General features: G+C 36.4%; 1 pseudogene; it reads right to left on the reverse strand.

Moving 5' to 3' along the window:
- Positions 1–6,242: 6,242 nt before the first annotated feature.
- LOC113759180 lies at positions 6,243–18,974 on the reverse strand (annotated as a pseudogene).
- Positions 18,975–24,337: the final 5,363 nt, after the last annotated feature.

Genomic DNA, 24,337 nt, shown 5'->3' on the forward strand with positions numbered 1-24,337 from the left:
TTCCTATACACCTCAAGTACCTGTTATGAGGTACGTACCCGTAAGTTCCTACACTAAACAATTTTCTCATCTTCTGACATTTGAGAACATAAGAACCTCTGCTTCTGTGTCTATGAGCACAAAATGGGAAAAACAGGTCCACCCGCTATGCATTGTACTTATTACGTGTCAGACAATTTCAAAGTGGTTCTAAGTAGCAATAAACCACGAACATCTTTCAATAACAAAAGATGTGTCCTTTTAACACAAAAACCATCTGTCGACTAGGCAAAAATTCCATCACAGCTACCACCTATGGATCAGTAGTATACACAGTAACCAATCTTTTGATTCCTTTCTTAACAAAACTTGTATAACTAAGCTATTGGATATCTCGCTATTACAATCAAATCTACCATAGCTCTGTAACGACTATTTTCCCAAGGGCTGAATTCATGCTTTTAGTATTTCAAGTTAGGAAGAATTGGTTCTCCAGATCATACAGTGGTTTTGATAGAAGTCATTAACTGGTAAGATTGGTGGAAATATTCATTAATAGTTTAGAGTGGGTATTTTTTTGTTGAGAAAATGTAAGTCATTAACTAGTAAATACAACAGTAAATTTGTAACAATACCCAACTGCAAATTCTTGAGTTTGGAATTCCATTTATATCTTGTCTTTTTTTCCCCGCTTTTTTCCTTTGTTTTCCAGACAATACTCATTGATGGCTCAAATTGAAGCTATGGCAAAAGGCATTTGGGGATCAATCTCTAGGCCAACTTTTCACTTAGGTGCATGTAAATTTTCAAATAATTGTGAATAAGGTTGAAGAGCCACATCCACATGCTTTGTTCAAAATCATTTGTTAAAAACGTTTGTAACTTTAACAATTACCAAATTGACTTTCAAGTGGTTAGTGGTTACACAACGAATCTTTATTTCTTCAGATTATTATTGTCCTGCTGTCTATAAGTTTGTGTAGATTTAATAAAGAAGATTGTGTACATCTGTTTATCTTTATGGTGTATTATTGGCAATCTATTAATGGCGCACCCAATATATGGTACTGTTCTAATGATTAAAAGTTAACAAAGTGACAAATTACCACCTAATGTACCTACTAGCTAAATTAAGATTTGAGGACACCCATTTTTTTAAATTTTTTTCTACCAAAAAAGGAACGGGATTCAATAAGTGGGCAGGAAATGGGGGATTAAAATCCAAGACCTTTAAATCTTGGGGTCTCAACCTCAACTACTAGGACTTGAGGTTATATATATGCGCGCGCGCACCACGTATATATATATATATATATAGGGTAAACAACAAAAAAGCTCTTTGTAGTATAGTTATCTTACAGAAAAGTCCCTTGTGATTTCAAATCATACGTGTTGGTACCTCATGATTTGAAGTAATTTGAACATTGATGGAAATCGTTAAAACAAACGTTTTTGAGTGAAATGACGGAAATGCCCTAATAATATAAGCAAAAATATCCTAAACAAACGGTTTTTGATTCATTAGTTTTATTCACTAATAATATAAGCAAAAAATGTCAATTTCTATAGGTTTGGAGCAAATTTGAAGAAGAACCATTGTTGTTTTATTAAGGTATGAAGGGTAAAACAGTATTTCAGGTCAAAATTTGCCTTATAAAACTATTTTTTGGAAGAACCACGTGCATTTCCAGCACATTAACATTAAAGGCGTTAAATTTAACGATTTTCATTGATTTTTCACTTTATTTCAAACCATGAGATACCGATGTGTATGATTGGAAATTATAAGCGATATTTCTATAAAATAGCTATACTACAGGGGACTTTTTTATTGTTTACTCATATATGTATATATATATGTATGTATGTATGTATGTATATATATATATACTTCCCTAGCCTAGCATCTGATCTTTTTAGACATGTGGGTTCTACATGTCCAACTTGGCCAGTGGGCTTCGGCCACATGGCACAGTAGTCTGGTGTCCCACGTGTCAACAGGTACATGGGAAGACAATTGGAGTGTGGAGAATCAAATTCAAATTTTAAATTTAAATTTCATTATATATGTGTGTGTGTGTGTGTATGAATATAGATAATATTAGAAACTTCCCTTAAGGTTCCTCTTAATAGCACTTAGTACCCCTATGATTTTAAAAATATCATTTCCCTCCCTTGATAGCTGCAAAATGACTATATTGCTTCATATATAACACATATACCAAATAAATGGAACTTAAAAAACTTAAAGAAAAAGAAATAAAAATCACTTTCTTCTCTTTCCCCTTTCTCCAACTTTCTATCTTGTCTATTTCTTTGGGTGACTATGCGATTTTTTTTGTAAATTACCGTAAAGCGAATTTTGCTTATCTTTTTTTCTTGCATGATTGTCTTAGAGTTAGGTACAATTTCTTTTGGCTATTTTGATTTCATTTTTGTAACAATTTAGTACAACTTAAAGGGTTGGGTCATGAGTTGAGAAGATATTGGAAAAAAAAATAGAGTTCATAAAAAATTGATTTTTGATCATATAAATTTGAATTGGTGCTAATGTATTTATTTACAAGTATCTTTTTTATTTTTGAAACGTATATTTTTAGGAGTTATGCTTTTGTGATGTGGTGGTAGTACTTAAGATTGTTTTAAAGTGATGGTTTTTGATAAAGTAAATAAAGTGGTTTAAGTGTATTTTTGTTTAATAAAAGGAGCAAATAATATTTCTGTTAGAATGAATTTTCTTCAAATGTCAAGAATACTCTCAATCAATCAACTACATATATTCTTCTTGATTTTCCTACGTTCATTAAGCACTAATTATTCCTCTTCTTCTCTCTTCAATTAAAGTTTTTTTTTGTACTCTCTTACTTTCCTAGGAACAATGGGTTTCCGACATTAGTGGAGTAGGAGGTAGTGGAGGAAGAGTAAAAGAAAAGGCAGAGGAAGGCAATGGGAAAAAATTACAAAGGCATAGTGGATTTGGCATGCTATTGCTATCAATCAAGAAGGAGAGAGGTTAGGCTTTTCTTTTTTAATATGTCATTTTTCAATAATTAATTTACCAATTCAATCTTTTAACTATAATTGAAACTGTAATGTTTCACTTTAATTCAAAACCGTAAGGGCTAAATTGCAAGTTCGAAAACTATAGAGAGTTAACATATTCAATCACCCAAGCAGGCAAGCACAAGCGAGGTTTTTTTTTTAACCATTATATTGATTAACTACCAAATTGTTTCAATCTTTAAATAAATATTAAGAAAACAATCCTCACATTCTTCTCTTTTAAGAGCATCTAATCGAATGGTCAAATGTTTGCTTCTCAATTAAAAAGGCATTCTCTACAATTCAAGCATTAAAAACATTTAGTTTGATGACATCACCTCAAACAACTAATTTTTGAATCTTTAAAATTCAACACGAGCACACAATTTGATTTGACTTGAAACTTGAATTTAGTCCAACGGCCAAAATCCCTTGCCAAGATATCTAGTGTCTTTGGCAAACCATCTAAAAGTGCAAAAATATGGAATCACCAAGAGGCCTAGCGTCTCTGGCAAACCATCTTGAAGTGCAAAAATGTGAAATATGTTGGTTTTGACAAAAATAGATTTTTCGTTCAACTTGAGCTGTTTTTGTAATTCAAAAAACCCACTTAAAAACAAACTCAAACAAATGTGCTAGTCCAAATAGTTCATTGTGAGTTGATATGATCAATTAATCCATTTTAAAATAAATGGGCATTGCACCTTTAATTTGATTTAAGACCCACATAAAATTAGTGCAATTTGTAGGCCAAAATGTTAGTTGATTTTTCATTATTTAATTTAAGTTAATCAATACCAATTTATTTTATTCCAATATTGACTAAATAATTTTTTATTTTTTATTTTTCCCTAGCAGGGAAGGATGAAATTAAGAGGCCAAGATTGAACTTAATACCTAGAGATCCCGAGGCCTTTTTTTTTTTTTTCGTCCAAACATTACTTGTAGATTCTTTGTAACTCACACTCAAAAGGACAAATAGAATATAAACAAGAACTACTATAATATAGGATAAGTTATTATAAGGTAACATAACATCAAAATTCAGAAATAAAAATATGTAGTCATTGTTCAGTAAGCATAATATTTTAAGTAAAGTCGAGAAAAATAAATCCAAGTCTGATTATCATCCAGCACAAGAAGCCTCGTTTCCGCTTTTTCAACGTTCATAGCACACAAAAAGAGAAAGTAAAATCATGCATTAATACAGTTCATGAGTAACATAGAAAAGGTATATGTCCTCATAAAAATGGAGACATCTAGGGAGCACAAATCACCTATTAAATATAGATCATTGCTGACCACTGAGATTTGATATACTCAGTTTAAGGGTATACCAATTCTGCAATTAGACACCACATGCAAATGCAAAATTTCTAGCCTGAGATATTAGAAGCCGGATTTCCTACTCTGTTGTGCACAACTATACAACTGCACCACCTTGAAAGAAAGCTTGTAAAGAAAGCTATACAGCAATTATGCAGCAATTAGTTCTGTTTCAGTCTCCTCTGTCTTTCTCAATTACCGCAGAGCTCAGCATTTAACTTCAAGCACAGATCCAAAACTTCTCCCAAAGAACAAAAGAAGGAGGTCAGCAAGGGATGAAACTTCCAAGCATCACAAAACTGAACTTCAAGAGGTTTAAATAATGCATAACAAATATCTACTGTTCAACGAGAAGCGGACAAACTCATGCCATAAGAAAAGAAAGCATCCACCAAAACTATTTGGGATGACTAGATGGATACTCGCCATCCAACCCAGCAACTATTACAGTCAGAAGCTTCACAGCAAAAACCATAAAGTTCTTCAAAAAATAGTGCTTCGTCTATATCAATAACTTCTAGCTGTGATCATGGCCATAGTAATTACTAAAGATGATGGGGTACTATAAAATAGGACTGTCATAATGGTCAGATGAAAAATTATTTTAAGTTATATGTTCCTTCTGAAATATGTCGTCATTTAGCATTCTTGCAAGATAGTACATGGCAAACCAAATATCATATGCATGCCTTCTCATATGCCAGACCAAGACGCAGCACTATTTCTCAAGTACAAGGTCAATTTCAACAGAGCATACCTTCTCATATGCCTCAGTACCAAGCTTTTGTCTGAATGATGAAAGATTCGCCAACGGCCAGCATGGCAATTTTTCTCCATCATGTGTAACCATTCAATCCAATGCATATCTAGTGTCTTTACTTGATCTTATAACCGCAACAATCGGTTGAAGCTTGGTCCAATTTCCATCATGTGCATTTCAATATTCTCTTACATGGACAATAATCAAACAGAGGGTATGGAATTTTCTTTTTCATCTTTTCAAGAGATCAATGGAACATGTCGATTTCCCCTTCATATTGTTCCACAAGCGAATCAGGTAACAGTTTCAGAACACCTACCAAGCCTTGATTAAGCATTCCCTATAAATTGAATATAAATCAGGAATTCGGGCAATAAAGAATCTGTTTTACAAACCCCCAATGGTATATTCTGGAAGGAATCTAGAACTTTAGAATGCTAGACACCAAAAAAGAGTGAACTTGAGTTATGAACTTTACATTGACGTAATAATTGAATGCTTCATTGATGCAATAATTGAATGCAGAAATGGTAACTAAAAGTTGCAACAAGATCAAATTGTCTAGTTTGCTAAGAAGCCCTTAGCCCTCAGAGCATCAAAAGACATAAAGAACTCAAGTGGGAGAAATGGCCGTTCAATGGATATGACTTACCAAGTGCCAGTCTGTACTAATTCCAATACATTCAAAAAAAGTTCCGACATTCACTGTGAAGCTTGACTCCTGAACGATTTCCAGCATCATCTCAATATGATCTGATTATTTACCCAATTTCCAAAAGGTGCTCAATATAATTCAATGGCAAAGATCCCTCTGAATCTTTCGTACAGATTTGACGTATAGGCCTTACCTAACCATTAGAGGAAATATAATGACCATAACAATGTTTATCTCCTTCTCTAATTATAAGAGAATAGCATACAAGACACTGAGGATGAAGTACAGGCTAAGAGTTTAAAGCTTTCAGAAGGTCTCCCCTCCTCAAAAGCAGCATTCAACCTATAGCATTAGCTGCCACATAGGCTATTGTGTTCCTCAAACTTTAATCACGTGAATCTAATTACTTATATCAGTAAGATATCCTATATCTTTTAGAACACAAGTCAGATCTTCAATCAATCGATATAACTCCCCAGTTTACTCATCAGTATTATGCTTCATAAATAAAAAGTAAGCCTCCCTTTGAATTTCGATCATGCTATGACCAGGCTCCTTCTTCATACCAGATTCATTCATCACACTACTAATCTCGGCCACATTATCCTACAGCGAAATAGAAGCAGAAGCATTTGACAAGACAACATACAAGGTTTCCACTAATGTGACACTTGATCCACAGAGCATGGGCTTGCCTGCCCTGTTCTAGGATTGCTAAAGCAGCACAAACCCTAAAGACTGATGCAAAGGTATAGTGGTCTGGTATCAAACCATTTTTTCTCATCTTATGGAACATGCTCAAGCCCACCTCTTCCAACCCTTTCTGCACATAGCCTGCAATCATCGAATTCCATGAGACCGAGCTTTTCATTTGTACCTTCTCAAAAAGAATACGGGCTAGATTAAAATCTCCCGCCTTTGCATATAAAATCAACAATTTATCATTTAGATATTCATTGGGAACACATCCAGTGATTATCATTTGCCAATGGATATTTTTTCCCATAAAGTCTTGCAAAAGACGAGAATAAGTTTCCAATTCTACTTGAACCCGTGCATGGCATAACATCCGAACAGCTTCCACTACTCTTCCTGACAAACAGAGATCCTTCAGTCTCATCCAAGTGAAGGGTAATCTCTCTCGCATCAGCTTGAAAACTGGGAATGTCATCAATGATGATTTAATTTGATAGCTAGAACAACTCTATTTCCCCCGTTCTTCTTCAGAGAAGAGGAACATGATGTGGAAAAAATATTCCATTCTAGTTGTATTAATACCAGTAATTACAATCACATAATATGCTCAAGCTCTTTTTTTTTTTTTTTTAAAACCCCTCCAAGAGTCTTACAAAAGACTAAACTTTTAACTTTAGTCATTTATGATACATAAAAACACTCACTATTTGACTCTCATGGCCTACATTGATACCATTTACTTCAGCTTGCATAATCCCTTATTTAGAACCCACATAAAAAAAAGGTTTTAGTGTATTAATACGGCGAATTATCAATATGGCTCTTGCCCAAGCACGTATAACTAAACCAATTGAAACTTGTATTCATCCTCAGCACAGAACCCACATAAATTAGTACAAGTTATGCAGAAAAAAGAAATTAAAATACATATTTTTTCTGTACTAATACAGATATTTATCAAGTTTTTATATGTCAGAGCATTCAGTTTCCACTAAAAATCCAACAAACTAACTAAAAGTGCAAGATATTAAGAACAATCAATGGAAATCAAGATATGGTGATTAATAAAACAACTATGAAATTAAAAAGAGCAAGAGAAAAAAAAAAAGAAAGAAAGAAAGAAAGGGAACCTTACTTTCCATTGCTGCTCTCGGTCTTAATCCTCATGAGAAGAGTGGAAGTTTTTCCGGCGAACCTTACTTTCCATTACTTACAATCACGTGAATTTCACCAGCAATTCTAGACATCCATTGAATTTATTTGCAAATTCTAGACACCCATTGAATTCATTTGATTTGTTTCTTTGCAATAGTTAGTATATTATCTTGAAATTCTAGACACCCAGTAACGATTGTTCTATGAATTTCTTTCTTGAACCATAAAATTCATTTTTAATTGTTCTTTGAATTTACTTCTTTCTTTATTGAATGTTTGGAGATGCCAAGGATTTTACGATGATAACTATTGCAAGAAAACGAAGACCTCCTACATAGGCACATTGAAGTTCCAGTTAGCTGAGTATTAGCGTTTCCTATTTTAATCGGAAGGGTTATACGTTTGATGTGATAAAAACAATTTGAAATTGGCCTGAATCCATAATCAGCCCGCATTTTATCTGGTATTTTGTATACAAAGACTTGCACTTACCATATTATAACATGTAAAATAGAAAAAAGAATAGGCGCGACTCAGAGTCGAGCTCGAAATATAGTTGAAGGTGAATTCATCTAGGTTGAGAAAATAACCTTTTCTATTGTTAATTAGAACATTCATGTTTAATTAGTTTTCTGGGTGTTAAAATTCTTATACCAACATCATTCTACAAGTGCATAACTAAGCAATGTACATCCCACCATCTTAATTGTATGACGTAAAGAAAGTCGTATCTTTTTTATTTTTCTTATTTGTTATTGTAATTTGTAACTTATCCTTGTGCATACAGTACATCAGAAAAGGTGTTTTCCCATCTACTTTTATTTTTTAAAAAAATAAAGAAGGCAGAGAATTGAGGGAATAAGCTTGTGAGGGAATATGTTGAACTTCTACTTCTTTTTCTACTTATCCTTTTTCATCCTGTTTAATTGTTTTATAATTTCTTCAATTTACAAATATATTTAATACTACATATTAAACACTATTCATGTTTTCTTTAAACACAGTAAAGAAAGCTTGAAACGGTCGCATGACCACTGATGCACTCCACTCAAACTTAACTATATTCTGCAATTTTTGTCGCAACAGATCTTCTGTTCCACTCCCTGTTCTACTTACTATTACTTTTTTATTATATTAATATTTCTTCATAAACATCATATTATAATTCTTTTTTTCGTAAAGATCCAATAACAATTAATTGAATAACACACAAAATTTAACAAATTTAAAAAATCAAATTACACAAAAAATATGTTTTATGAATTTTTTGTTGTATTTTTTATTTTCTATTACATATTTCTTCTTTTGAGACTATTGTATATATTTTTTCCTGTGTTAGTAGTTATTTAATAGTAAAAAATATTAAAAAATTAAAATATGATGTTTATGGAAGAGAATAACAATATAATAAAAATTAAGACAGAGAGAGGAATAGGGAGTGAGACAGAAAATCTATTGCAAATTTCAGTTGGATTCTTCTTTCTAAGTTTTGAAAGAAGGATTTCTTATGAAACAATTTAAAGTGTGGATGTCCCTTTGTATTCCCAAGAGAATTAATTCATGATTTATGGCTATATTATGTATAGAAGTTACAATCCATAAATCTACTCATGTAGTGGAGAAACCGTTTCATAAGTTTCTTCATATTTTTGTAATAGTGGGTGTTTAATAAGATTGATGTTCCTTTAATCTTGTAGTACCTATATATAGAGGTACATTGACACCCTTTGGGATGACTTTTATATCTTATTGGAATATAAGAATATCACTCTTCATTTCTCTACTTCTTTCTCCAATATTTCACTTGATATTATAGTAGTTTATTTTATTAGTTTTATAGCACGTTATCAGCACGAGTCTCTACTTTTGAGCAAAAGGTGAAAACAGAGGCTCTATCTCGAACAAAAGTGAAACAGGAGATTTTGCCAAAATTTTGCCTGCATTTCTTCAAGTAACTTCTGAGGTAAATTTCTGATCCACAAACTTATTTCAATTTCTTATGGTTAATATTTGAATTATCGCAAAATACAAGTGTCTACTACTGAGCAACTACTAAACAAGAACATATACTCTTTGACATCTTTGAGGTAATATTTCATCTTTTAATTCTACTTATTTATCTTTAGAATTATTATTTGTTATAAATACTTATATTCTGATGCATAGAGTTTTTAGAGATGCTATTATAGAAAATCAATTATATTTGAGGATCTACTTGTCCTTTGAAAAATTTAAAGAAAAAGATTCGACCACCTAAAGATGGTCGTTCTTTAACGAAAAGATTTGACCACCAGAAGATGGTCATTATTTCAAAACTTGGTATGATAAATTTACTTATGGGTGCAAGTACACAATTCTGCTATGTTTAGAATTATTTCTTAGTTGAAAATAATATTCTCTACATATTTCTCAAATATACTCTTGTAGTAGTAATATTGAGATAAATTTTGAGAAGTATTTTGTACTTATTGCATGCTAATTCTAGTCCATTCCCAGAAGTGAATGCGACTAAATTTCAATTTATTAGTTATGGTTGTTTCCATGACTATGATTTTGGTAAATATATATTTTACCATGACAAGAGAAAAAGTTACTACTTAAAGTGGGATAATAATGATAAGGACAAAAAAATAAGAATTCTGAAGATAAATGTCCCGAAATACATTTTACGAATCAAAATTATAATATCATCTTCATATGGCCAATTTCTTTAAACACCCTGAAGGTGTATGATGATTGATTTAATTAGCTTTTCTTCCTGAAGAAGAAATGGATGTTAAACATTTGGGATCAAAGAATTATGGTGATGATATTTGTCCCATAAGAATTATGGTGACAATGATTGACAGGTTCCGAACCTGTGCAATAATAAATACCTGCTTAAATAAAATATAATTTCTGTAGATAGTGATAAGTAGGGTCGAATCCACAGGGATTGGGGATAATTTATTTCTTTTAGAGTCCGAAGTTTGGGGGTTTTTGGAGAATATAAAATAACTAATTAACTAACTAATAAAACAACTAATAGAAATAAATAGAAATTAATCAATAACCAATATGACTCTAGCCGAAGGTACAACTTTTCAGACACGGTCCATGCAACTGATCATCGACGCAAAGATAATTCAATTACTCATTAATAGATTGGTTATAGTTGCCATACACGCGATGAACAACCAGCCTTTCCTTAATTTCTCGATAGTTAAGGTACGACCGTTAACTATTTCTCTAACCAAGAAATAACCCTAGGTACGACCATAGGATTTAATTACTTGACTGCATTAATAATTAGAAAAGCCCAACCCTAACCAACAAACACGCTACGAGGGTTTGTTTAAGTTAGATCATACGTTTCCCTAACATGAAACCAATCACGCTAGTCGCCACTGGTATTAATCGATAGAACAATTACGGATTCAATCAATTAATATGACAGTAGATTATTAGGTTAATTCGAATATCGGGCCCTTGACATTCAAATAACAAAACAATCATAAACAATTAAATCAGGAAACGTACAAATACCAATAAATAAAAGAAATAAACAAAATAATTAGATCTCACAGATGTTCGGAACCGAGTCCTCAAATTGACCTTCGACTAGAAAAAATGAATTAGTTCATCTTCATGGAGGAAATCCCATGCAAAATTGCAGAAGTAATTATTCTAAAACAAAGCTATGTTTACGTCCTCCCCCTAGAAGAAAACGGCAAAGCTATATATAAAGTAATGAATACGAAGGAACTAGCTAGAAGCAAAAACAAAACGAAACTCTCCTATTCTAAAACAAAAACTACTTCTTGTCTCGTGGTCCCCACGAATAAGGAACAAGCCACAAAGACTAATGCCTTTCTTCTCCTCTGTACGTTTGTTTCCTTAAAGCCAAAAGAAATGACTCAATGCTATCTATCTAGTGGTCCCCACCGAATTGAGAGTCCAAAGGCCAAAGAATTGGAGCTCTGCGAAGTCCTTGATTTTAGTTTCCTCTTCATAGGAAAACTTCTAATCAGCAAAAGAGATGCAATCCGTCTGTGGCACCTTGTGGGCCCGGGTTTGTGAAGCTCTTTGGAGTCTCCCACGTGTGGAGCAATTTTCCTCAACAGGTCCTCCTTTTTAGTATATTTCAGTTCAACTTCCCTGTAGATAGGTCCAAATACCAAAGATAAGTATATATTAACAATTTAAACAATATTTGACAAGGACAAAGGGGGAAATTAACAATAAAATTACTAACAATTAGCACCCTATCAATTTCCCCCACACCTGAACCATGCTTGCCCTCAAGCATGAGAACAGCAATTGAACACCAAAATTTGACAATGGCTATTGCTCAAACTACCGTATTGCCAAGATACCCAGAAAAACATATATCAAGCATCACAAGTTAAGATTCAAGAAAAACCACCCCGATTAGCTTCCCAACCACCAATTCCTCCAATTTAAAGCAAACTAATCTAAGAAAAATGAATGGTTGCTCACATTTATCAGCAAATGGTCCAACTATTAACCAAAATCTCGACATTAAAATCACAAACCGGCAAGCTGATTTATTCGCATACTAACACAATCTTTACTTTACTTTTTTTTCTGTTTGTTGTTTTTTTTTTTGTTCGAGTAGCAAAAGACTTAGTCTATAGCCCTTAGAGTCTTTTGACGCGAACTCCAACATTTGCCAGATGGAGGAGCCCGGTTACTCAGCTCTAATTGCTACGGGACCACGCACTCATAGCAACTTCTACCTTTTGACGCGAAAATCAACACTTTAGGTGAAGATCCCCGGTTACTCAGTAGTAATCACTAGCGGAGTACAGTCAACTCTTTATTTACAATCATATAACACAAAAATAACTAAAAATAACACAAAAATAACAGTAGCCAGCCTCCAATTTCCAAACATGGAGAACTAAAATTAATAGCCGGACCAATTCACATGAAAAATGCCAACAGTCATTCCCTATGCCTAGAAAAGTTAACCAAAAATTGGAAAAATCAAGCAATTACTGATATTCACAAAGAGATGTTCCTGAACTCAACCACATCAACTTGATACCTTTTTATTAATAAACTTGGCAATAGCAGAATTAGAGACAACAATCCAGCATCAAACTTGGTATTCATATGAAGACTGACCACTAGAAAAAAAAAGAAAATAAAATAAACGAAAAAGAAGATAAATATCAAACTAAAACACAGGAAAAACCTCTAGAACCTAAAAACAAAAATACTAGCACCCCAACTGATCCCCCCCTACACCTAAATAACACATTGCCCTCAATGTGATAACGTAAAAGCAGAAGGAAGGAGAGGGGCGACGGTACTTCCCTGAAGTTATCAAAATAGGGGCGGTTCAGGTGGAAATTGTGGATCAACTCGCATCTGGAGCTGGTGCCATTCGTGGCTTCACCATGGACTCTAGATATCACTCTAAGCAACAAGAGACTACAATTGCCAACAAATAATGGAAGCCGGAAATTCAATGCAATAACAATTTTAAATCCAACCCAACGAATAAAATGCACAATTCAACCACCCAGAGGACATACAAATACCCCAACACTTATGGCAATGGCAATCAATACGCACTTACGGTCCCAATGTAGTCAATTTCAGAATCAATGCAGTCCAAAAGTGCAACAAATGGTCCAAAGATGTAGGACTTGAATTTAAGAAGCAGTGTACCCCAAGCAAGTCAATTAGGCACACTCGATCAGCAATAAGCAAAGGAAGGGACACAGTAGCCTTCCAATTCAACGAACGGACGCAGAAAGTACCCTACGATACCAGAGCACAGCTCCCAACAATGCACCAAAACAACAAGTCGAACAAACTAAGAGCGGTGCTAGTGCTAATCAAAATAACAAATTTCAGCAATTGGACACAATTCCACCCACAACCTCAACAACTGTCTCCAATTGGACAGTCAAATACTCAACTCAATCTACTAAAATCAGCAAATGACCCAAGAAAAGGGAAATTCCAGCAACAGTAGTTCGGAGACTAACAGGAGCAACACTTTCAGCGCAAAAGCCTAATAGTCAATGGTGCATAACAAAAAATTAAAGCAGAGCAAAATTAAAGCAGCCACAAGAACCTCTTACAAATCGCAACCAATGGTACACAGAAGCGGCACCTAAATGCCCAACCCAAAATCGCAACGAACGCCCCACAGAAGCAGAAAACCCCCAAAATCAACTCCCAATAACTTCCAAAGAAAATAGCTATCAGAAGGTCTAGAAAATATCAATCTCAAGGGCGAAAAGAAGTCCCAAACAAATGAATTGGGATAGTAACTATGGCCATGAAATCAGCAATCAATGCACTAAGTATTATAGTTGCTGGATTGAACAAATAAATGCACAACTCTGCCAACTACAATTCAGCAGAGGCCCGAATACTTTAGCTACTTAAATCAACAGTCATAGGGCATCAAGAATTCAGCAAAATAATTTAGCAGGGGCCCGAAAACCAAAATTCAACATAGAACCCAAAGTCTGTGCCCAATTCAATCTAGAAATCTATTCCAGAAATAGTACTCCAAATATAAGTAATTTACCTTAGAAAGTTGGGCCAATAAATTGGGAAAAACAAATACCTCCGCTTCATACCAGAGACACCAAGCAGATGGCCATGGGTGGTGGAGCAGTGGAGCAGCGGAGGAGCTGTTGGCCGTGAGATGGTGACGAAGTGGAGAGAGAGCAGAGGGAGATGGCGGCGGTTGGCGGAGCTTAGGCGAACTGGTGGTGGCACGAGCTCAGGAGGCAGCGGCGCGCTTGGAGTTGCGCGCGGAGATGTGGCGAGCTAGCGAAGAGGCGGTGGGCGAAGCTTCGTGCGCGCGAGCAGCGCGCGACGGTGGCTCTGGTCGCGGACGAAGCTGGAGGAGAGCTGGCGGTGGTCGCGCGTGATGGAGCTCGTGGCGCGCGACGGCGGCCAGGAGGCACGCAGTAGGGAGGCAGGCACGGCCGTGAGCTGTGGGTGAAGTGGAGAGAGGCTGGTGAGGCGGACGAGCGGCAAGAGGGTTAGCGGTGGAGCTGGGCGTGCGGCAATGGCGAAGCTGCGGCGCTCGGTTGTTGGAGGTGGAGGTCCATGGGCTCCAAGCGACAGGCGGCGGCGAGGGATTTCGGCCAAAGAGAGAAAAAGAAAAGAAAAAGAAGGAAGCGGGGAAGAAGAGGAAGAAAAGAGAAAGAAAGAAAGAAAGAAAGAAAAGAAAGAAAGAAAGAAGAAAAAAGAAAAAGAAAAAAATAAAAGAAAATAAATTGGTTTTGGGGGTTTTTTTTTCAATGTTTCTTTCCAATTTTTTTCGGATTTAAATTTTCAAAATTTGAATTTTTGAAGAAAAAGAAAAAAATGTTTTTTTTTTTTGAATTTTCTCAATGTGAAATTTTTTAATTTTTTAATTTTTTTTTTGGGTTTTGGGTCGTTAAACACAGCGTGGGCATGCCAAGATTATAAAACGTCCACTGATCTCAGGAGTCACAAACACCGCGTGGGCACGCCAAGATTGCTGTCCTGACCACAGTGGAGGAAAACATTAAGACCGACCACAACCTAAATAAGAAACGACATAATTAAAGAATTTAACAACGAAAAACAATAAAATCAATATTTGGGTTGCCTCCCAAAAAGCGCCTTTTTTTAATGTCTTTAGCTAGACATTGTCATCTTTGCTCAGGGAGGATAAAATCTTGTGACTCGTTTCAATGCTTCATCCTTTATATAGTCCTGATAACCCTCGTAAATAGAGTAATCCTTGAGCACACGAACTACGGTTTTCCTTGGACTAGTAGATGGCGCCAAATAATCAAGCAGTGATCTCAATTCTTCATCCACTCCTCCATCAAGAGCACTCAACGGTTCAAGATATTTGACCATAGCTACTCTTAACTTATTTCTGCCATGAGACTCAAAAACTTCCGGTATAACAAAATCAATCTCATTAACAGAAATCATAGAGTAAGAGTTAAGAAAATGCGGGTTAGGGAATGGAGGTGGTGTCACCACATTTGATGATTCTTCACTGGATTCTTTCACTTGAATGGGTTGCGGTTGGGGTTCCATTTCTTCCTTTTCGGCTTCTTTTTCAACTGCATCTGTAGATCTCTCATTTTGACACTCTTGCATCTCCTCATCACTAGTCAAGCAAATTGCACTCTCATTTTCTTCAAAATCAACAATGGTTTCTGAGGGCAATTCTTCAATTTGAGAAGCCAATCGATTTATTTTGGATGTCAATAGACATATTTGATATGCCAGATTACTCATTGCATCCTTCATCATCCCATTTCTCATTTGTGTCTCCTGTTGGAATTGATATGTATTAGTAGTTATTAATTCAACTATTTCTTCAAGAGACATACCTGACATAGATGATGATTCTTGAGACTCATACTGCTGAAAATTCATTGGCCCTGTTGTATAATTATAACTGGAGTTATCCCACCATCCTTGATCATACCCGTTTGGATTAGGGTTATACCACGTTTGAGACCAGGGTGAAAAATCTCCATAATTATTGAGTGGGACACTCAGATTATCTTGATATTCGGGGCACATACCGGTTGAATGATCCCTGACATAACAAATTTTACAGGTTGCAGCAGCCATTCTTTCTCTAATAGAGTTTAGTGCCTCTAAATATGCAAACTTAGCAAAAAAACAAGCCTCATTGCCTTCCTTAGAAACAAAATCCAATCTATCACCAAAATACGGAGTGTCAGAAGCCATAAACTATATAAAAAAATAAGAGGAAAATAAATTAAAAAAATAAAAATAAGATGAACTCAAAAAGAAACAAATTAATCTGGCACCAGTCCCCGGCAACGGCGCCAAAAATTGACAGGTGCCGAACCTGTGCAATAATAAATACCTGCTTAAATAAAATATAATTTCTGTATATAGTGATAAGTAGGGTCGAATCCACAGGGACTGGGGATAATTCGTTTCTTTTAAAGTCCAAAGTATGGGGGATTTTTTTGGAGAATATAAAATAACTAATTAACTAACTAATAAAACAACTAATAGAAATTCATCAATAACCAATATGACTCTAGCCGAAGGTACAACTTTTCAGACACGGTCCATGCAACTGATCATCGACGCAAAGATAATTCAATTACTCATTAATAGATTGGTTATAGTTGCCATACACGCGATGAACAACCAGTCTTTCCTTAATTTCTCGATAGTTAAGGTACGACCGTTAACTATTTCTCTAACCAAGAAATAACCCTAGGTACGACCATAGGATTTAATTACTTGACTGCATTAATAATTAGAAAAGCCCAACCCTAACCAACAAACACGCTACGAGAGTTTGTTTAAGTTAGATCATACGTTTCCCTAACATGAAACCAATCACGCTAGTCGCCACTGGTATTAATCGATAGAACAATTACGGATTCAATCAATTAATATGACAGTAGATTATTAGGTTAATTCGAATATCGGGCCCTTGACATTCAAATAACAAAACAATCAATAGTAATTAAATCAGGAAACGTACAAATACCAATAAATAAAAGAAATAAATAAAATAATTAGATCTCACAGATGTTCGGAACCGAGTCCTCAAATTGACCTTCGACTAGAAAAAATGAATTAGTTCATCTTCGTGGAGGAAATCCCATGCAAAATTGCAGAAGTAATTATTCTAAAACAAAGCTATGTTTCCGTCCTCCCCCTAGAAGAAAACGGCAAAGCTATATATAAAGTAATGAATACGAAGGAACTAGCTAGAAGCAAAAACAAAACGAAGCTCTCCTATTCTAAAACAAAAACTACTTCTTGTCTTGTGGTCCCCACGAATAAGGAACAAGCCACAAAGACTAATGCCTTTCTTCTCCTCTGTACGTTTGTTTCCTTAAAGCCAAAAGAAATGACTCAATGCTATCTATCTAGTGGTCCCCACCGAATTGAGAGTCCAAAGGCCAAAGAATTGGAGCTCTGCCGAAGTCCTTGATTCTAGTTTCCTCTTCATAGGAAAACTTCTAATCAGCAAAAGAGATGCAATCCGTCTGTGGCACCTTGTGGGCCCGGGTTTGTGAAGCTCTTTGGAGTCTCCCACGTATGGAGCAATTTTCCTCAACAGGTCCTCCTTTTTAGTATATTTCAGTTCAACTTCCCTGTAGATAGGTCCAAATACCAAATATAAGTATATATTAACAATTTAAACAATATTTGGTAAGGACAAAGGGGAAATTAATAATAAAATAACCAACAATTAACACCCTATCAATGATATGTGTCTCGGCTAATAAATGCTACTATATACAATATTTTCCAAACAAAAAGACAAAACACAATCAGTGGTAGTCCTTAAGTGATTGAAAACTCCAGAAGAACCACTGTTATAATTTCTCCCCGTAAGAGAAAAGTTTATTATATAAATAAACACTTACCTTTTTTTTTTTTTTTTTTTTTTTTTTCATGTCTCGAAAAATTTATCAAATTTGTAGTGAGGATCTCAAAATTTCATTAATTTTTGAAAATTAAAATCAAAATATTATTTAAATGTTGAAATTATTAAATAATATGTATTTATATTTAATAATGTGTATTTATATTAGTAATGATGTTTTCACTTATAAAAATGTTATATTTTAATTTACATGAATTTTTAAAAATTTATTTGACGGTTCGCGTTCGACTAAGCATTAGGGTAAATTTTTGCGCACTGACGCGCAATGTAGCACTAAGTTGAAATGTAGGATATGTAGAGGTTATAAAAAAAAATGTACAACTAAGTTGAGGATGTGTTAAATGGGGAATTCCTACCAGTAGATAAAATTCTCGCGCGTAAACGCGATTCAATTCAAAATTTTCCCACCGTTATTAGCATGCCCAAAAGTCAATTAGACTACTCCCTAGACTACCCCAATTTTCCTCCCATCTTGTCACCAGCTACCACCCTTTTCTTACCCCTCTAAACTTTCGCTCCTCTGCTGCAAGAAGAAGCAGAAACCGCTGCCTTCCAAGCTCCAACAGCCTCTCATCTTCAGCCACTCACACCCAGTCTTCAAGCTTCCATTTTCAGCTTCCACCTCCACTTCTTGCTGCTGTCCAGATCGAGCAAAAGGAAGGAGAGGATCGTTGTTGTTGCTGCTACTCTCGCTGCTCCTACCGCTGCTACTACTGCTGGGTTGTTCGGACCAGGGTGAAGGAGAAAAACCAGCTTCCTATTTCTTCCTTCCACCAACCACAGAACCACCTCAAGCTCACCAAAAACCCCAGAACCCCAGCCCTCTTCATCTTCAGTCGCTGCTGTGCTGCTGCGGTGACTGGCCAGACCGAGAGGGAAACAGAGAGCAAGGGAGCCGGCTGATCCTCTATGGTTCTAGGAGCAACTTGAGGAACTAGACAATACATTTAGCTGGTAAACAACCCACTTGAAGGTAACAAACTCCAGCTTAGCACCTTAGCCAAAAATTTCAGATTTTGCAGCTTGTGGTTCATGAAATGTTAACTTGCGTTGGTGAAACTTGTTGGGTTGCTGAACCTCTAAGCTAATGATTGATGAAGCTAGAGGTGTTTTATGTGTTTATATGTGTGTTTTGTGGTGGGTAAATGTTTGGGAAATGTTAAGAATGAAAATGGAGAGCTGGCCGAAATGGGAAGGCAAAATTCCAGCTTGGTTACCGGTTGTTGTTTTGCAATTTTTACTTAGGTAATGAACTGGATTGCTTGTTGGGAGGTTAGACTAGTTAGTTGTGATTGTTATGGACTTAAAGTATGACTTATAAGTTGAAAATGGTTGAGCAAAAAGAGGAGAAAATTCTGCTCTGCTATAGCCGCACAAACAGGCTTGACTTTCTTCCATTGTTACCCGAATTCTTGAGCTGGATTTTGTGAAGTTATTGGGCTATTTAAATCATGTATATGTTCACCTGTATGTGTAGAGTAGTTTTGGTGAAAATGCAGCTTTGGTACAATGGGAAATTTCATTGAAAAATCAAAGAGAAAAATGCCCTTGAGCTGTCCGAAAAATTCTGGAAATTTCCAGATTTTTTGGGCGAATTTGGGGTTTGGTTTTGACAAGTTTTTGAACCATTTGAGCTGTAAACATGTTAACCTGTATGTGAAGTATTGTTTGGGTAAAAATTTAGCCTTTGAGTAGTTTAAAAATCTTGGACAAATGGAAGAGAAAGTGGACTGCTTGTACCGAATGCACTTGAAAATTTTTTCAGCTTTGCATGAGACATGTTGAATGATTTTCACGTTAACATGAACCCAATTTGACTTGTGTTTAGTTAAGGGGTGTGTATAGCTCAATTTGGGGACAGAATCTAGTAGAGTTTACGTCCAAAAAGTGGACCAAAATTTTATTCTTCACGAGGCTACCCAAAACAGAAATTTTGTTTGAAATTAGAAATGATTTTGACGTTTGGATTTCGTTTTGGTTAAATGTGGACTAAATTTGTCCCGAAAATGTTTTCTAGCATTAACCTTTGTTACTAGGTCCACTTCGAGTCAATAACCTTGAATTTTATTAGACCAAATGTCCTATTTCGAGAAATATGCCAAATTTGGAAATTTTCTTGAAAACTCAAGTTTTTGCCTTCATGAAAATCCTTGAACCAAGTTGGTCAATGAAATTTGGCAAACTTAAGGAGTTTCTATTTTATAGAAATTCCAACGACTAGTTTTACTTGGTTTATATGATTTACAAAAACTACTACTCGTCTCGTGGTCCCCACGAATAAGGAACAAGCCACAAAGACTAATGCCTTTCTTTTCCTCTGTACGTTTGTTTCCTTAAAGCCAAAAGAAATGACTCAATGCTATCTATCTAGTGGTCCCCACCAAATTGAGAGTCCAAAGGCCAAAGAGTTGGAGCTCTGCCGAAGTCCTTCATTTTAGTTTCCTTTTCATAGGAAAACTTCTAATCAGCAAAAAAGATGCAATCCGTCTGTGGCACCTTGTGGGCCGGGTTTGTGAAGCTCTTTGGAATCTCCCACGTGTGGAGCAATTTTCCTCAACAGGTCCTCCTTTTTAGTATATTTCAGTTCAACTTCCCTGTAGATAGGTCCAAATACCAAATATAAGTATATATTAACAATTTAAACAATATTTAGCAAGGACAAAGGGGAAAATTAACAATAAAATTACTAACAATTAACACCCTATCATTCCCCAGCACCCTGAACCAATGCTGCCCTCAGCATGAGACACAGCAATTGAACACCAAAATTTGACATGGCTATTGCTCCAACTACCGTATTGCCAAGATACCCAGAAAAACATATATCAAGCATCACAAGTTAAGATTCAAGAAAAACCACCCCGGTTAGCTTCCCAACCACCAACTCTTCCAATTTAAAGCAAACTAATATAAGAAAAAGGAATGGTTGCTCACATTTATCAGCAAATGGTCCAACTATTAACCAAAATCTTGACATTAAGATCACAAACCGGCAAGCTGACTTATTCGCATACTAACACAATCTTTACTTTACTTCTTTTTTTTTTTTTGAGTAACAAAAGACTTAGTCTATAGCCCTTAGAGCCTTTTGATGCGAACTCCAACAATTGACAGATGGAGGAGCCCCGTTACTCAGCTCCCATCGCTACAGGACCACGCACTCATAGCAACTACTACTTTTTGACGCGAGAATCGACACTTTAGGTGAAGATCCCCGGTTACTCAGTAGTAATCACTAGCGAGTACAGTCAACTTTATTTACAATCAATAACACAAAATAACTAAAAATACGACACCAAAAATAACAGTAGCCAGCTCCAATTTCCAAACATGGAGAACTAAAATTAATAGCCGGACCAATTCACATGAAAAATGCCAACATCATCTCCCTATGCCTAGAAAAGTTAACCAAAAATTGGAAAAATCAAGCAATTACTGATATTCACCAAAAGAGATGTTCCTGAACTCAACCACATCAACTTGATACCTTTTTATTAATAAACTTGGCAATAGCAGAATTAGAGACAACAATCCAGCATCAAACTTGGTATTCATATGAAGACTGACCACTAGAAAAAAAAAGAAAATAAAATAAACGAAAAAGAAGATAAATATCAAACTAAAACACAGGAAAAACCTCTAGAACCTAAAAACAAAAATACTAGCACCCCAACTGATCCCCCCCTACACCTAAATAACACATTGCCCTCAATGTGATAACGTAAAAGCAGAAGGAAGGAGAGGGGCGACGGTACTTCCCTGAAGTTATCAAAATAGGGGCGGTTCAGGTGGAAATTGTGGATCAACTCGCATCTGGAGCTGGTGCCATTCGTGGCTTCACCATGGACTCTAGATATCACTCTAAGCAACAAGAGACTACAATTGCCAACAAATAATGGAAGCCGGAAATTCAATGCAATAACAATTTTAAATCCAACCCAACGAATAAAATGCACAATTCAACCACCCAGAGGACATACAAATACCCCAACACTTATGGCAATGGCAATCAATACGCACTTACGGTCCCAATGTAGTCAATTTCAGAATCAATGCAGTCCAAAAGTGCAACAAATGGTCCAAAGATGTAGGACTTGAATTTAAGAAGCAGTGTACCCCAAGCAAGTCAATTAGGCACACTCGATCAGCAATAAGCAAAGGAAGGGACACAGTAGCCTTCCAATTCAACGAACGGACGCAGAAAGTACCCTACGATACCAGAGCACAGCTCCCAACAATGCACCAAAACAACAAGTCGAACAAACTAAGAGCGGTGCTAGTGCTAATCAAAATAACAAATTTCAGCAATTGGACACAATTCCACCCACAACCTCAACAACTGTCTCCAATTGGACAGTCAAATACTCAACTCAATCTACTAAAATCAGCAAATGACCCAAGAAAAGGGAAATTCCAGCAACAGTAGTTCGGAGACTAACAGGAGCAACACTTTCAGCGCAAAAGCCTAATAGTCAATGGTGCATAACAAAAAATTAAAGCAGAGCAAAATTAAAGCAGCCACAAGAACCTCTTACAAATCGCAACCAATGGTACACAGAAGCGGCACCTAAATGCCCAACCCAAAATCGCAACGAACGCCCCACAGAAGCAGAAAACCCCCAAAATCAACTCCCAATAACTTCCAAAGAAAATAGCTATCAGAAGGTCTAGAAAATATCAATCTCAAGGGCGAAAAGAAGTCCCAAACAAATGAATTGGGATAGTAACTATGGCCATGAAATCAGCAATCAATGCACTAAGTATTATAGTTGCTGGATTGAACAAATAAATGCACAACTCTGCCAACTACAATTCAGCAGAGGCCCGAATACTTTAGCTACTTAAATCAACAGTCATAGGGCATCAAGAATTCAGCAAAATAATTTAGCAGGGGCCCGAAAACCAAAATTCAACATAGAACCCAAAGTCTGTGCCCAATTCAATCTAGAAATCTATTCCAGAAATAGTACTCCAAATATAAGTAATTTACCTTAGAAAGTTGGGCCAATAAATTGGGAAAAACAAATACCTCCGCTTCATACCAGAGACACCAAGCAGATGGCCATGGGTGGTGGAGCAGTGGAGCAGCGGAGGAGCTGTTGGCCGTGAGATGGTGACGAAGTGGAGAGAGAGCAGAGGGAGATGGCGGCGGTTGGCGGAGCTTAGGCGAACTGGTGGTGGCACGAGCTCAGGAGGCAGCGGCGCGCTTGGAGTTGCGCGCGGAGATGTGGCGAGCTAGCGAAGAGGCGGTGGGCGAAGCTTCGTGCGCGCGAGCAGCGCGCGACGGTGGCTCTGGTCGCGGACGAAGCTGGAGGAGAGCTGGCGGTGGTCGCGCGTGATGGAGCTCGTGGCGCGCGACGGCGGCCAGGAGGCACGCAGTAGGGAGGCAGGCACGGCCGTGAGCTGTGGGTGAAGTGGAGAGAGGCTGGTGAGGCGGACGAGCGGCAAGAGGGTTAGCGGTGGAGCTGGGCGTGCGGCAATGGCGAAGCTGCGGCGCTCGGTTGTTGGAGGTGGAGGTCCATGGGCTCCAAGCGACAGGCGGCGGCGAGGGATTTCGGCCAAAGAGAGAAAAAGAAAAGAAAAAGAAGGAAGCGGGGAAGAAGAGGAAGAAAAGAGAAAGAAAGAAAGAAAGAAAGAAAAGAAAGAAAGAAAGAAGAAAAAAGAAAAAGAAAAAAATAAAAGAAAATAAATTGGTTTTGGGGGTTTTTTTTTCAATGTTTCTTTCCAATTTTTTTCGGATTTAAATTTTCAAAATTTGAATTTTTGAAGAAAAAGAAAAAAATGTTTTTTTTTTTTGGGTTTTGGGTCGTTAAACACAGCGTGGGCATGCCAAGATTATAAAACGTCCACTGATCTCAGGAGTCACAAACACCGCGTGGGCACGCCAAGATTGCTGTCCTGACCACAGTGGAGGAAAACATTAAGACCGACCACAACCTAAATAAGAAACGACATAATTAAAGAATTTAACAACGAAAAACAATAAAATCAATATTTGGGTTGCCTCCCAAAAAGCGCCTTTTTTTAATGTCTTTAGCTAGACATTGTCATCTTTGCTCAGGGAGGATAAAATCTTGTGACTCGTTTCAATGCTTCATCCTTTATATAGTCCTGATAACCCTCGTAAATAGAGTAATCCTTGAGCACACGAACTACGGTTTTCCTTGGACTAGTAGATGGCGCCAAATAATCAAGCAGTGATCTCAATTCTTCATCCACTCCTCCATCAAGAGCACTCAACGGTTCAAGATATTTGACCATAGCTACTCTTAACTTATTTCTGCCATGAGACTCAAAAACTTCCGGTATA

The sequence above is a fragment of the Coffea eugenioides genome, unplaced genomic scaffold, assembly GCF_003713205.1.
Source record: "Coffea eugenioides isolate CCC68of unplaced genomic scaffold, Ceug_1.0 ScVebR1_977;HRSCAF=1750, whole genome shotgun sequence".
In the NCBI taxonomy this organism is placed as follows: Eukaryota; Viridiplantae; Streptophyta; class Magnoliopsida; order Gentianales; family Rubiaceae; genus Coffea; species Coffea eugenioides.